Genomic DNA, 16,631 nt, shown 5'->3' on the forward strand with positions numbered 1-16,631 from the left:
CACCTAATCCCTTCGGCTGATTGCTCTTCTCTCTGGCTTCCTGGCTTTTAATCCCCTTTCTCCTGCTCTTCCGGCCTGCTGCTTTGGGTGTCCCTGAGTTGTCTCTCCTCACCTGTATCCCTGGGGCTGACTGCTCTTCTGTCCGGGTTCCTGGCTTTTATCCCCTTTTTCCTGCTTTCCTGTCCTGCTGCTGTCCCTTCCTGCTGCTTTGGGCAGGCCTGAGTTTCCGTAGTGATACTGCCTCAGAAACCCAAGGAGGGGTCGCTATGAGTCAGGGCCGACTTGATGACACATAGCAACACAACAACAGTGAGATTTATACCTAGGTATTTAATTTTTTGGTAGCTATTGTAAATATAACAACAACAACATTGTAAATGGTGGGAACTCTGGTGACATAGTGCCTGAGGCATTTGACTGTTAAGCAGAAGGCTGGCAATTCAAATTCATCGCCACTCCTCAGAAGATAAATTGGGCAATCTATTTCCATAGTGATACCACCTTGTAAACCCAAGGAGGGGTCCCTATGAGTCAGATCCAACTCAATGGCAGTGAGTTTAGTTATTGTAAATGGTATTGATTTCTTTATTTCCTTTTCAACAATCTCTCTGTTGGTGCAGTGGAATCCAACTGATTTTTGGATGTTGATCTTGTATCCTGCCACAATGCTAAATCTCTCAATTAGTTCCAGTAGATTTTTGACTGAGTCTCTTGAGTTTTCTAGGTACAGGATCTTATCATCAGCACATAGATAGTTTTACTTCTTTCTTACCAATTTGGATGCCTTTGATTTCCCTTTCTTGCCTTATTGCCCTGGCTAGGACTTCTAATACAATGTTGAATAGAAGTGGTGTTAGAGAGCATCTTTGTCTTGTTTCTGTCCACAAGGGGAATGGTTTCAGTGTCTCTCCATTGAGAATAATGTTGGCTGTTGGTCTTGCATATATGCCCTTTATTATGTTGAGGACTATTCCTTGTGTTCCTATTTTTCTGAAAATTTCGATCAGGAATGGGTATTGGATTTTGTCTAATGCTTTTTCTGCATTGACTGATATGATCTTGTGTTTCTTTTCCTTTGTTTTATTTATGTGATGGATGATGTTGTGTTTTTTCTAATGTTGAACCATACTTGCACACCTGGCATTCACCCTACTTGGTTATAATGTATTCGTTTTTTGATATGTTGTTGGAGTCTATTGGCTAGGATTTTGTTGAAGATTTTTGCATATATATTCATGAGGGGTATTGGTCTTAGTTTTCCTTTTTAGTGGTGTCTTTGCCTGGTTTTGGTACCAAGGTTATGCTTGCTTTACAAAATGAATTTGGGAGGATTCCATTCTTTTCCATGTTCTAGAATAGTTTCAGTAGGATTGGTGTCAGTTCTTCTCTGAATGTTTGGTAGATTCTCTGGTGAAACCATCTCGGCCAGTGCTTTTTTTGTTGATAGTTTTTTAATGACCTGTTCAATTTCTTCTTTGTTATGGGTCTGTTCAAATTTTTCACCTCAGTCTGTATTAGTTTAGGTAGGTAGTATGTTTCTAGAAATCTATCCATTTCTTCTAGATTTTCAATTTGTTAGAGTAGACTTCTTCATAGTATCCTGATATTATCCTTTTAATTTCTGTTGGTTCTCTTGTGACATCACCCAATCATTTTTTATTTGTGTTATTTGTATAATCTCCCTCTTTTCCTTTGTTAAATTTGCCAGTGGTTTGTCAATTTTATTAATCTTTTCAAAAAACCAACTTCTACTCTTGTTGAGTTTTTCTATTGTGTTTCTATTTTCTGTTTCATTTATTTCTGCTTGAATATTATTTCTTTTCTTCTGGTGACTATGGGCTTTTCTTGCTGTTCTTTTTCTAATTGTTGGAGATGTTGGTTTAAAGTGTTAATTTTGGCTCTTTCTTCTTTTTTGATGTGTGCGTTTATTGCTATAAATTAGCCTCTGACAACTCCTTTTGCAGTGTCCCAAAGATTTTGGTATGTTGTGTTTTCATGCTCGTTTGATTCAAGGCATTTTTAATTTCATTTTTATTTATTCTATTACCCAGTCATTTTTGAGGAGGCTGTTGTTAAATTTTCATGTGCTTGCTCTTTTTCTTTTGATGTTTCTAATGTTGGCTTCTGGTCTTATAGCACTGTGATCTGAGAAGATACTTAGCAGTATTTTAGTGTTTTAAAATTTTTTAAGGCTTGCTTTATGGCCTAACATATGGTCTATCCTGGAGAATGTTCCATGTGCACTGGAAAAGAATGTACATTGTGCTGTTGTTGGGTGAAGTGCTCTGTAGAAGTCTATAAGGTCAAGTTGGTGGATTGTATTTTTTAGTTCTTCTGTGTCTTTGTTGAGTTTCTTTCCAGTTGTTCTATCTTTGATTGAAAGTGGTGTATTGAAGTCTCCTACTATGATTGTAGAATCATCTGTTTGTCTTTTCAATTCTATTAAAGTCTGAGTTATGTATTTTGGGGCTCTTTCATTGGGTCCATAAATATCTATTATTGTTATGTTCTCTTATTAAATCGATCCTTTAATCATTATAGAATATCTTTCCTTGTCTCTTATGGTGGTTTTTTTCTTAAAGTCAATTTTATCAGAAATTAATATTACCACTCTTGCTCTTTTTAAGTTGCCATTTACTTGATATATCTTCCGATCTTTGATTTTTAGTCTATTTTTGTCTTTGTCTGTAAGGTGTGTCTCTTATAGATAGCATGTTGATGTGTTATGTTTTCTTATCCAGTCTGCATCTTTCTATCTCTTGGGTGGTGCATTTAATCCACTGACATTCAGTGTATTTATTGACAAGTATGAATCTGTTGCTGTCATTTTGTTATGTGTTTTTCATGGTGTTGCTAATTTCTTTTTTCCATATAATTTTCTGAGCTGAGCTCGTTTTGTTTATGAATTGTGTCATCACTTCCTTCATTGCTATTGTTTTAGTATTTGCTAAATATTTGTGTCTGTCCTTTTTTTTTATTTTCATGCAAAGGTTTATCTTTTTTCTTTGAGGTTACTCTGTAATTTATAATTTTCTTCCTAAGTTCATAACAGTCTGTTCTATCTTGCAATTGTCTTGACTTCCTCACCATTTAGAAGTTCTGTAACTACACTATTTTTTCCCTCTTTTTGGTTTGTAGTTGTCTTCATTTGCCATTTGATGTCTCTAGTTCCCTGTTTACAATCTTGTAGGCTTATTTACTTTGGATACTTCCATAACTGGGTTGGTTTCTGGGTTATGTCATCATGTGTGTTATTGGTCAGTCATTGTTTGTTGTTGTTGGTTCTCTGTCCCAATGACTCCCTTTAGCATCTCTTGTAAGGTTGGTCTGGTTTTAAAAAAATCACTTAATTCCAGTTTACAAGGAAATTTCCTAATTTTACCATCATATTTGCGGGACAATTTTGTTGGGTATATAATTCTTTGTTGGAATTTTTTTTTTCTTTCAGGGTTTTATAGATACCACCCCATAGCCTTCTCACCTATATTATTTCTGCTGAGAAATCAGAGCTTAGTCTTGGTTGCCCTTTGTAGGTAACTTTTTGTTTGCTCCATGCTGCTTTCAGGATTCTTTCTTTGCCTTTGGTTTTGGTGAGTTTGATGATGATATGTCTTGGTGATTTTCTTTTGGGGTCTACCCTATTTGGGGTTCTTTGGGCTTCCTGAATGGATATACTTTTATCTTTCATCATGCCAGGGAAATACTCTTCCAACAAATCTTCAACAATATTCTCTGTGGTTTTATTTGTTTCTTCCTTTCTGGAATACTGATTACATGTAGGTTATTCTTTTTGATGCTATCCCACATGAACCTTAGGCTTTCTTCATTTTGTTTTGATCTTTTTTCTGATTGATATCTTTTCAAAGAAGTATTCAGGTATTTGTCTTCAATCTCATTAATTCTGTCTTCCATTGATTCAATTCTACTCCTTTGCCCTTTCAATGTGTTACCTACTTCTGAAAATTTAGTATTAGTCTTCTGGATTTCTATCTGTAGATTTTGTATCATTTCTAATTTTTCATTTATCATTTTGTTCTTGTATTGTCTTCCAAAATTATTCTAGGGTTTTGTCTGTTTTCCTGAATTTCGTCAGTTCTCCTTGATTTATCTCTCAATTCATTGAAGATATATAAATAAATATAATTATTTTATATTCCTTATCAAGGAGTTCCAATGCTGCTTCTTCCTCAGGGATGTGTTCTGGGTCTGTATCCTGCTCCCTTGTTTGTACTGCTTTATCTTGCTTCTTTGTGTGGACTATGATGGTCTGTTGTCTCTGAGACATTGTGATGTTTTGTGTTTATATTTAATTGGTGATTGTATGTTTGCCCAAGATTTTCATTTTCTTTGGGTGTATCTGAGTAAGGAGGGTATTGTATCCCTCTATTCACTAGTTGGAAACACTTATGCACTTACCACTTGTCTCCTTGTGAGCTTGGCTGATTTTTAGGTTAATTCTCAGGTCCTAACACCACTTGGAAAATTCAGGCTGTCTGTGCCATCAGGATAGCTTACAGTCAGCAGCTGCATTTGTCTCCTTACTCACTATTTTCATTCAAGTTCTTCTACAACTAGGTGTTTAATCCACTTCAGTATCTTTCCTTTCAAGGCTCAGAGTTCCAGGATTATCTTCTGTATCTGTGTCAATTAGTTTCTCTTTTCTTTGTTGAAGAGGGTCTGTGTGGCTTGTCTGCCTATTCCTCCATCTTCTTGACCCTCCAATCTTTTTGTTAGCAGCCAAAAGCATTAACCTTCTACACCACTAGCACTCTCTTTCATCCTGGAAGCCAGGTTGGCAACATCAATGCTGAAATTGATATCCTTTATGGAGAAGTAAAAGGAAGAGATAATTCTGTTTTCAATGAATAGGTCTTTATTACTCATCTAAATGTAAACATACAGTCTTCTTCTCTTTCTTTGTTTTCATGCATGATTATAATCAAGGTACAAACAGCCCATCAGTCCTTTGAAACCACTATTCTCATTTACTCTATAAAACATTCATTAGGTGTTCTCCTGTTCTTTAATTATTTCATGAGATTTGCTCTCATTGCCAAGTTAAGATTTCCTGGTTCTTGGGGTGAGGCACTCTGCCCCAGATGTCCCTTGATCAGCCACCAAAGAACCCACCAGTGCTGACTGAAGAGCTGATAGTTGAAGTGATATTCTGTTTGCAGATAGTGACTGTTAAAGAGGCAAGAGCATTGCTCAGGCTGGATTATCTCTTTTGAGAAGGGCACATCAGCAAAGGATTTGTTGTGCTATGTAGGCAATTACAGGAGAAAGGGCTATGCCAGTGCAAGGAAATCTTCTGTGTGAGCTACTTTGAGATGTCTCTCATGGCACTGGGAGCTGCAAATGTTGTGGCTCTGTGGCGTGTTCTCAACTGTTTGCAGATAAGAACAGTGTCAAACTTGAATTCTATACAGTTTGCTTCTTCTTTGCAAACACATACCTGCCCAGAATTTATGGGGAAAGGGTAAACACACTAATAAAATACTTTATTTTCAGAGTTATTGATACTGATCTTAAAAAGTCCTGATCACTTAACGTCCTAATATGCCTGTCATTTATTGCTAACAGACACAGTCAGTCTGGGGGACTAAAAGCAGCTTTGCACTTTCCAAAGGGCTTTTCTACACATTGTTTTGTTTAGTTCTGCCTGTAATCTTAGAAGATAGGGGAGAGAGGCATTATTGTGATCTCTGTCTTACTGGACAAGTTTGTCCAATGTTTCTCAGCTAGAAAATGGCAAAAATGAGGTCAGAGCCAGGTCTTCTGATTCTAAATTTTATGCCTTTTCTACCATACCACAATTCCAACCTGAGAAAGAAGGAGTAGGTCTAAGAGTCACTGAAATCTCCATTTCAGTGGAGGACAAAAAAATTGGACTTTGTTCATTTTATCTTCTTTCCCAAAAGTGATTCTTAACCTTGGTTGCACATTAAAATCATCTGGGGAGCTTCTAAAGGATACCTATGCTGAGACTTCACCCCAAACCAATTAAATCTAAATCTCATGGGGTGAGCCTAGGCATCTGTATTTTTCAATATCTCCCTGGGTGATTCTAACATGTAGCCAGAGTTGAGATTTGCTGCTTTAGAGCCATAATCATCTAAACCCTGATTGGATTTTTCCACTTTTAAACCACTTTGGGAATGCAGTCATGAAAAATCCTAGTAGTGACTTTGCTGACAGATTCAGAAGATAGGCCCTGGCCATGGTCCTTAGTAGGGATTCAAATTTATCTAGAGATTGACTGCCAGATGAGATGCTTTTACTGTGTGGAATTTGTTAACAGCTGAGCTGTCAATCCAGAAACTTTGTGAAATAAATAAATTGCATTCTGATATTTTCACACCTTTTAATTATATTATCTTAATAGCTTTACTCCTGATTACCAGAAAATTAACACATGCCATTGATAGTACTATCAACATGTAACAATTATTTTTCTCCATTAAATAATTAGTGGCTGGTTGTTCTTCTCTTCCCCCCCCCTCAAATAATCACAGATAACTATTCATTTCAAGGTTAACTTAATAATTATCTTTTGCATGCATACCATTCTTTGGGATAATGTATTAAGAGTTAAAGCTTCACAGGAAAAAATATATATTACTGAAATGCTTTTTGTTTTCTTCTAAATACTGAGTTATTAATGACAAATTTTTGCTGGGTATTTATGTGAAAAATTTCCTATTATTCTAATTGCTTTTCCTCTATGGAACTCTTTAAAATATGCACTAATTGGCAAGTAGAATTTAACAGCATTCATAAAAATATAAGCAAAAATATAAATATAAATTACATATATCTATAGACCCACCAGCCACTCCTCAGAAGGAAGATGGAGCAATCTACTTCCATAGTGATATCGCCTCGGAAACCCAAGGAGGGGTTGCTATGAGTCAGGTCTGACTCAAGGGCATATAACAACAACAACAACATAGATAGATCTCTCTCTCTCTCTCTCTCTCTCTCTATATATATATATAGACAGACAGATAGATAGATAGATAGATAGATAGATAGATAGATAGATACAGATGATATATATATATGGCTCCCACTCCTCAGTAACCAACATGGATAAGCTCCAAAGACAAAGTCATTATTTAAAATCAGCATTATAAGAGAGTTACTGGCCATGCCTTATCTTTGGTGATGGTGCTCCTCCATAGTTCACTGCCCATCAAGCAACTCCTGCATGTCTGGGATTCATGTGGCACAGTAGGCCCCCCTTCTCCTCCATGCCTCTCCCACCATCATTGAGCCCACAGGGATTGGAGGTAGTGGTGGTGGTGGTTGTGGAAGGGTATTACCAGCTGTGTGCTGCCTCTCACCACTTGCTGAGGACCCTGTTCATCCTCTACCTGCCACTTCCTGCTGCCTTTCCTGGGCAGGGACCCCATGTGTGCTCTGTTCACCCTTGCCCCATAGCTCTGCATTGCTACCTTCTCTCTCTCCCTTTCTTTCCTCCCCTACTGACCTCCCTGATACCTTTGAGTCCTCCACCAGGCTCTCCCTGCCTGCTGGAGACTTCATGGTATCCCACTGTCACCCAGAACTCTCTGTGACTAAATCAAAATGTTGCAGATGAATGGAAGAACATGTCCTATGGCCAGTTAGCCACCATCCCTCATGTGACCTGTTCATCACTGAAGCTTTTGGTATATCATCCAAGATTGCCAAATACAGGGTGCCTGGCTGTAGCCTCACATGGGACCCAAACCACTGGAGGTGCCACATGAGAATTTTTTCCAAAGTTGTCTTAAATGTGAAACATCAGATAATGAGAGTTGATAAATTACAAGTAGGTATATATCTATAGATAGATGGATAGATATTTGTTTTCTTTGGGTGCCTTCAAGTTGATTCCAACTCATAGTCACCCCATTGACAAAGTAGAAATACACCATAGAACTTTCTTGGCTGTAATCCTTATATATAGGGGAAAGATGAGGAAGAGATTGCCAAGCCAAGCAATTCTTCATAGCCTGTCTTAGTCTGAAAGTTCCCTTTAAACCTGTCCACTGTAGGTGACCCAGCTTGTATTTGAAATACTGGTAGGATGTCTTCCATTATGACAGTTACATGTGTTGCAAACCACCACAGTACAACAATCTGACAGACAAGTGGTATGTGTGTCTGCACATGTATCTGGTAGCATAGTGCCTAAGGCATTTGACCACTAACCAGAAGGCTGGTGGTTCAAACCCACCAGCCACTCCTCAGAAGGAAGGTTGGGCAATCTACTTCCGTAGAGATACCCCCTTGGAAACCCAAGGAGGGGTCACTGAGTTGGATCCTACTCCGCGGCAATGAGTTTGTTCTTTTTTTTTTCTTTTTTTTTTTTTATATATACACAGTTTTTGTTGGGTGCTGTTCAGTCAATTCTCACTCATTTAACAGAGAGAACTGTTCCATATTTTTCACTTGGTACTATAACTTAGAATGCCTTCCTAAATCTCTGCACTTATATTTCTAAGTCAATAAAATGGTGGACAAATACCTACTTTGCTTTCTCATAATATTTTTGGAGAAAAAAATACCAGTATCAACTACTTTAAAGCTTTTTAAAGTAATAATAGATTGATAGTGTTAGTAGAAACACTACCCTTTTCTTGTGCTAATAACAGAGATGTATTATTAAGACTACTGGAATATTTTCTGAGAACTGAATTTAAAATGTGACAGGTAGCCCATAACTTTACATAGCTATCAATTAAATGGACTTTATCTACCTGATGAGTAAGTCTGTCCTCAAATGTCAGTCAGTGTCCAGTAGTCTTAATGCATTGTAACCTAGTGGCCTGCAATAATTAATATCCCTTCCTAAGCAATCTACTTTCCATCAGAACATAAGGCCACAAGTAGAATAAGAGTCCAGTGAATTAGAAGATCATTTTTCATTAGTTTTGATTATTCTCTTTGTTGCTGACACTTTGAATATTAAGTCTTGGCCTGATCATGAACTCAAGCTGTTATGATTTAGCCATTTTTTCACTTCCCCCCGCATGACATTAAAAATGAAAAGATATGACATTTGAGTGTATATGGTTGTCTGGTTTTAGAATCAGACTGTTGAGAATTTTTTTCTTCCCATTGTGCTTTGTACTATTAAAAAGAAAAAAGTTTGCTGAGAGAATTGTTTTAGAAATATACATAGTGGACTAATATACTCTTAGTATATATTAATATACTTACTATTAATAATATACTCAACATTAATAGATTACGTTATTGGAAAAATATAAAAAAGCCAGACAGGAGTCCTCTGTAAGAGTAAGGAGTATACTCAGCAGAAACTTTGTCTTTAAATGTCTTCATATATCTGTATCTTTTTAAGATGCAACCATCTCTCAAATGATGTTGTTTCACGTGGTACACAAAAGCCATCACTTCAAAAGTCTTTGAATAATTTGTGCACTATCAAGGGCCTATGAGATAGCTGCCATTTAGTAAGCCGAAGCAATCCAATGTCAGCTGCAATAAACCTATCAAGCTGTCATTGAGTCAAGCTGTGAGAAAGACTATGGTGATTACAAGCAATAGTTTCCTTCACTGGTTTCATAATTTCAATTTTTTTGTTACATTTCCAGATTTCCAATAGTTATACTAAGAATGCTTTACTAGAGAAATATTTTCCCCAGGGGTCACTATCAACAGCTTAGTGTATTGGTTTTTTTCCCCATCATTGATTCAAGTATAGAAGTCATCAGGCAAGAAATATTGTGATTACAGTCATATATAAATTATTTAAAAGGATTCAGCCAATCAAAACAGAGAACTAAGTGTTTATTTTCTTCTTGATGCCTTTGTAACTCCTACTCAAAAAGCAAACCTCTGATTGATAGAATAGTTTTGAAGTTACTTCAAAAAGGCCATTCTTTTGGTGGGAGGAGAGTCTCAATACAAATGATTCACATACTTTAACAATAGCTCTTTTATGACAACTTCATGAAGAGAAAGAGAGAGAGAGAGAGACCAAAATATCAACAGGCAAGGGAGTGAGGAAGTAGATGGAGATAGTGATAGAAGGCAAGACAGATAATTAAGGCTTTTCCTAAAGAAAAATAATAAAAGAAGATTCATGTATACAGTGTGCTTCCTCATATATTCCAGCTCTGGCTAAAAGAAGTAATCACTGTTGAATAATTTGCCACACAAAAAGTTATTCAATAGCCAGTTTCCATGCACACCTTACAATGAAAACATTTAGCACTCTACAGACAAAGCCACTATCATGCCTGACTTCATACATTGAAACACACCTGCAAGAAACAAAATGCTAATCACTTCTCACCTCAGTTAATCCCTCCCCTGTACTTTGGGACTTTTTTTTTTTTCCCCTTGTTTTCCCTTTTCTTATATATTTGTAAGCAAGTCTTTGTTTGCTTACAAATAAATATATGTCAATTCTCTATTAATCATGAAATAACATTTTAGACTCTGGAAAAACATCTTTTTAAAAATTATGTAGGAGTTAGTACTGCACCCTTTTATTTCTTAAAATAAAAGCTGGAATACCTAGAACTTCCTAAAAATTAGCAATTTGGAAACCAAAAAACAAAACCAAACTCACTGCTGTGCAGTCAGTCCCAACTCATACTGACCTCTCCTTGGGTTTCTGAGGCAGTATCTCTATGGAAGTAGATTGCCCAGTCTTCCTTTTGAGGAGTGGCTAGTGGGTTTGAACTGCCAGCCTTCTGGTTATCAGTCAAATGCAATATGGAAGTACATTTAAAAAGTTACTATTTTTTCCTCTAAGCAAATTTTGTGGGTGTCTAACTTCTCATATATTAAGTAGCACAGCTGAGACAGGAAGGTGCATCACTTAATGTATGATATCAGTAGACGAATGAACAAATATATTAAGCAGTCATTCCAAACAATATGGAGAGTGAGTAGACTAGACTTGTATATAAAGCTTCTGTTTATGTCTTGGTTTTTATGAAAGGTCATTTCAACAAATAAATATTTCAGTCTTCAAATTATAAAAATGTAGGGATTGTAAAAATAAATGACACTCAGTTTCATTCCTTAAATTTCTTCCCCTTAAAAGCTTATGATAGCACGTAAAACCCATTTTTGTAACTCTTACTTCAAATATTTCACACACAAAAATCCAATTATGCAGTGCGTATTGCAAAGTTAGAGAATTTTGAAATTTTCAAAAGAAACAAGGGTAATAAGCTCACTATTAAAGCATTTAGCTTGGCAAGTGATTTCTCTCTTTTCACATATCTGCTTAGGGTTTTTTCTTCACTGTGTGAGCAAATTTCTCCTGACAAGTAATTTTTGTATACTAGCCAGAAGTGAAGGGTGGGGAGAAAGATCTCCTAAGACAGCAAAGATCTAGGGGGAAAAAAAAAGAAAAAGAAAAAGAAAAAGTGATGAAGTGACATTTATGGTTTCAAAAATAATACACTGTCTCCATTCTCTTGCTCTCTTACAAAAAAAAAAAAAACTAGCTTTCTGGCTGTTTTTTTTTTTTTTTTTTCTTTTTTTAAGTTTTCATTATGTAATTCTGACCAAAGAATTCACTTACATGGTAGAAACATTTATTATCTATTGTTGCCCCATATTTTCAAAGACTCTCCTGATGAGGCTATTACTATATCATTGAATATGACTAGAACCAAAAAATGTTCTGCATGCCAGAACAGTCTTCATAGAAACTCTAAGATGCTACACATATGTGAGTTAATATGTCTATTCATTGAGGCTTGGGGCAAATCTTCTGAGTAATAGACACACAGAAGGCCCTTAAGAGATCCAAAAAAACCGAAAACCAAACTCACTGCCGTCGAGTTGTTTTCTGACTCATAGAGACCCCTCTTTGGGTTTCTGAGGCAGTATCTCTACCGAAGTAGATTGCCCAGTCTTCCTTTTGAGGAGTGACTGGTGGATTTGAACTGCCAGCCTTCTGGTTAGCAGTCAAATGCCTTAGGCATTATGCCACCAGTGCTCCCCTCTGTACAACAGCTGTATTACTATCTCTCTTGGCAAATAGAATGAGGCTCTTGCAAACAGGAATGTTGTTCTACAAATGCACTTATTCATCCAATTAATAAATATCTACTTAGTGTTCAGTAGTGTTAAGCACTGTGCTAGGTTCTGTGGAGTTTTAAAGAATAATTAAGACCGAGTTGTGTCTTCAAGTAGTCTAATTGTAGACAAAGGATTATAATGTAGGTTATAAAATGAGAAAATGGGAACTCTGAAAAAGTACCAAAGAGATTATTTTCTTTCTAGGGGAACCCTGGAAGGCTTCAAGGAGCAAGTAGCATCTCAGATAGGCCTGGAAGGATGATAAAGAGAAAGGAAATTCTCAGATACCAGCAAATGAGATATATTGAGTAAAGCCACTGAAGCAAGCACAAAATTTGTTCACCGAATAAAGTCCAGTTTGGGCAAAGTGTGAGATGCCAGAAGGGAAGTTACATGGGACAATGTTACAACCAGCATGCTAAATGCTGCCATCTATAGGTAGCAAGAGTGGATCTACCTGAGAATTTCCTCAAGGAGTATTCTACCCCAATAATCTTCAGAATTGAACAATCTAGAAAACAGAAATAAAGGTGACAACATAACGGTTAATAACATACCAATTTTCTTTAAAGTTTTTAGTATACAGGTATATCTGTGATTAAAGGTACAGACTATCTTTGGAATTTAGGTTGTGTTGAATACAGTATAAATTCTACAGAAAGGAAGAATCAGAAAAGACCAAGACATAAAATACATAAGGGAAAATTCTAACCCACTGATCCACATGTACTGACATTGGCATTCAAGAAAAAGCTAAACCAATAATAATAAAAAAGGTCCAACCTCCCTGTTCTCTATGTCTAGTACATAAGAGAGAGATACTGTTTCATAGAACAACACCCCAAGGTCCCCATTAGAACATGAAAATATTTATAGCAGTGGTGCTTTTGCTACGGGATTGCATGTTTTCCTTGCAAATATTTAACTTATGCTTTCGTGAGCAATGGCACATAGTGTAAAAAAAAAAAAAATTGTACTATCAACCATGATGTTAAGGGGTGAATGCATTTTGTCCTGAATTACTGTCTTTTAAAATATTTCTAGTTGAATATGCTTCTCCCCATTAATCATTGCAACCAATGAAATATGAAGTTTTTGGTTTTTGCACTTTACTTTGAAAGTACATACTGAAATAACAATAATGATACAGTTCAAATTATTGGAGTCCATAGCTTCAAAATTTAATAAGAATAAAATTTATTTTAAGCCTGTTTATACTCTTAAGCCAAAAACTAAGCCAAATAGTTTCAGGGAATAAATCTCTTGACCAGTGAAGGAAACTGCCCTAATTATTTTATATGGGAAACACAATTAAGAAAGCCAATCCCAGTGTTACAAACTGTGTGTCTCAACCCACCAACCTTTTTTTCCTAGACATCTCACACTCCTGCTGGATGACTTTTAACCATCATAACCCCTGACAACCACACATTCACTGAGCACAGACTCAAATACTGGTGAAGACCACAATCAGAAATTGTGCTTTATGAAAAACTAATTTGCTAAAGAGATGCATTCATTAATGAATGTTTTTCAGTATTAGAGTTAGTAGAGGCTGGGAAAACAAAATAAAACAAAATCAATGTTACTCCAAATACTTTTTTATTGTTATTGTTGATAAAAATTCCAAGAGTTATAGTTATTTCTAGGTAGCTTATATGATTCTCCTGGGAAAATTATAAACAATCTTAATGGAGTGTCACTGAGATTAAAGGCTATTTGTTTTCTGTGGTGAGGGAGGGAGTAGCATAAAACTGCCTCCTCTTTGTCTGTATTCTTCCTGTCTTTCTGAAGCTGAAATATATTGAGTAAGAAATGAGCATTTCATTCTATTAAACTTTTAATCAGCTTTAAAATATTTTCAGGTGGTGTTATTTATTTGTGGTGTTTTATTTAACTTGTGGTGTTAGTAGTCCCATTTTAGGTAGGGCCAACTTCAAGTGGAAACAACTTGAGAATAGACAGACTCACCATGGAGAGGAGGTGGTTTAGAAAGATCTGCAAAGCAGGTGCCAGAAGACAATTCCATTCAGTGTGCAAATGTCATAAGAAGGAATCTCACAGTAGGCAACAAAAAGAGCTACAGCCCAGTAGGCAGGCAATTGGTATTGAAAATGTCCTTCAGTGGGTAAGTGGAAATCCAGTCCAGCAGGTGGATAGTAATAGAGGAAGTCCTAATAATAGGTAGCTGGGATCTAACCATGAACAGGGAAGTTTAAAGGAGCAAGACTCATGTCTGAAGAACTGAGGAAATCAAGGTAGTATATCCTGATACTGGAGAAACAGGGAAACCAGGCTAGGGTGGGGCATAGTATAAGCATTTTAGTGAATCTGTTGAGTCAAGTACCAAGTGATTGGAAGTAGAGAATTAGGGAGAAAATTTGCTAGAAGAAAAGTAAAACTCTAGATCTTTGAAGCAACAAAACACTACAAAGCTACTGGCCTTCATGTTCTCCCTGCCTATGGGAGGATTGGCCTCAAAATCTTCATCTGTAGTTGGGGCTTAAGAGGCACCATTTACAGGGGCCAAGAGATATTTAGAAATAGGATATTGGTTCTTAACTGGGGGTGATTCTGCTCCCCTTGCTCTGAGACATTTAGTAATATCTGGGAGTATTTTTTAATTGTCACAAATTGAGGGGGGTGGGAAGGTTTTCTTTACATCTAGTGGGTAGAGACAAGGGATGCTGCTGAAATTTTTATAATGCACAATATAACCCTCACAACATAGTTATCTGTCCCCAAATATCAATAGTGTCAAAGTGGAGAAATCCTGTAGTAAAGTGATCAATACACTATATTTATACAATAAGGAATGCGCTCAATATTCAGACTAAATTAATTCCTAACTTTCATGTAACTACTGAATTTCTACAGAGCATGCGAGGAAGAAGAAGATGAGGAAAGAAGAATAATAATCTTTATGTTTCTGTGGAGGCAGCATAGTATGTGGAAACAACATGAACTTTAGAGTGAGAGAGTTCTGGGTTCAAAGACAACTGTAATACATACAGTGCTCTTTGGGAGCTCTGGTGGCGTAGTGCCTAAAGCATTTGACTGGTAACCAGAAGGCTGGCAGTTCAAACCTACCAGCCATTCCCTGAAGCCTATTCAGTTATATATGAAGTGAGGATAACATCTATGTCATTGGTCTATTGAGAGGATAAGTGACATTACCAAATAAATATTAATTACTTTTCCCCAAGAAAACATTTGGGCAGTTATCACAATAATCTAGGCAAGAGAGAATAAATTAAGGCAGTGACAATATTGATTCATGGAAGGGGTTGTATTTTAGAAATATTTCTTACAATATGTAGGACGTGTTCCAGTAGATGGGAAAGGAAAGAGGAGTCAAGGATATTTAAAGTGGATGAGTGGCATTACCATGCACTGAGACATCAAATCCATAAAAAAGATCCAAGGAGCCCTCAGTTGCTAACTGCAAGTTTGGCGGGTCAAATCCACCCAGGCGCTCCATACGACAAACCCTGGTGATCTGCTCCCATGAAAATTATAGCCAAGAAAACTGTATGGGGGCAGTTCTATTCTATCACATGGGGTCTCTATGAGTTGGCATCAACTCAACGGCACCTAATAACAACAAAGAGGACTTGGCACGTGGAGAAGATAATGAACTCAGTTTCAGACATGTAATGTCTCAGATGCTATCATATCAGAAGATATAATGGGGATATTTACAAGCCACTTTCACATATATTTTTCCATTTAAACATTGATCCTTGGAACATTCCTGGTGAAACTTTGTAATCTACATTCTTTGGATGAGAAAACTGAGGATCAGAAAGGGTAAGTCGATTGTTCAATATCATAAAGACAGTAGTAGGTACAGTTTTGCTTTGAATCCTACTATCAATATGATTTTAAAAAGGAAAATATCAGGTATAAGTGGGAAATGAGTAGAAGGATAAAGGGTTGATTCATGTTGGTTTGTCTGTGAGGGGCTTCACCTGCTCCTCAAAGGTTAGAGAGGACCAGAAAGCATAGGGTAATAAGAGTGAGGGCTTTGCAGATGGGATCAGCCAGCTAAGTTGAACTCATATCGTGATATGGGTTGGCGAGGCCGCTGTGAGTGAAAATGTTTTATGGATCATTAACTACATGAACAAAGGGACTGAGAGGAACTTGAAACAAATATATTAGCAGGTCTTGCCAATTCAAAAAAAAAAAATTGCAATGAAGATAAGTCATCTGTGAAATGGTAATGCAAATCAATGGAAAGATATGAATGAACAAATTTTGATTTACCCATAACTTTTCAGGAACACATTTACTGAGACACATTTTAATCTCTGAATATTGATGTTATTTCATTCCAATAGGAGTATAAAGCATGCTGTTCTGAAAGCTAAGAAAAGGCTGTGGTTTGTTTTTCACAGTTGTACTGTTTCTGAACACTTACTTTTGGCCGTGAGGCACATTTCAAAAGTGCACTAATGAGACCATTTTGATACTTTCCTTTAGATATTCTGAATCTGATTTTCAGAATGTTTCATTTAAGCAATTCCAACTCTCTGTCTAGTTTTTGGGATAATGACAGCCTTCTGTATTGG

Source organism: Orycteropus afer, unplaced genomic scaffold, assembly GCF_000298275.1.
Source record: "Orycteropus afer afer isolate SDZICR_OR568_19922 unplaced genomic scaffold, OryAfe1.0 scaffold00073, whole genome shotgun sequence".
Lineage (NCBI taxonomy): Eukaryota > Metazoa > Chordata > Mammalia > Tubulidentata > Orycteropodidae > Orycteropus > Orycteropus afer.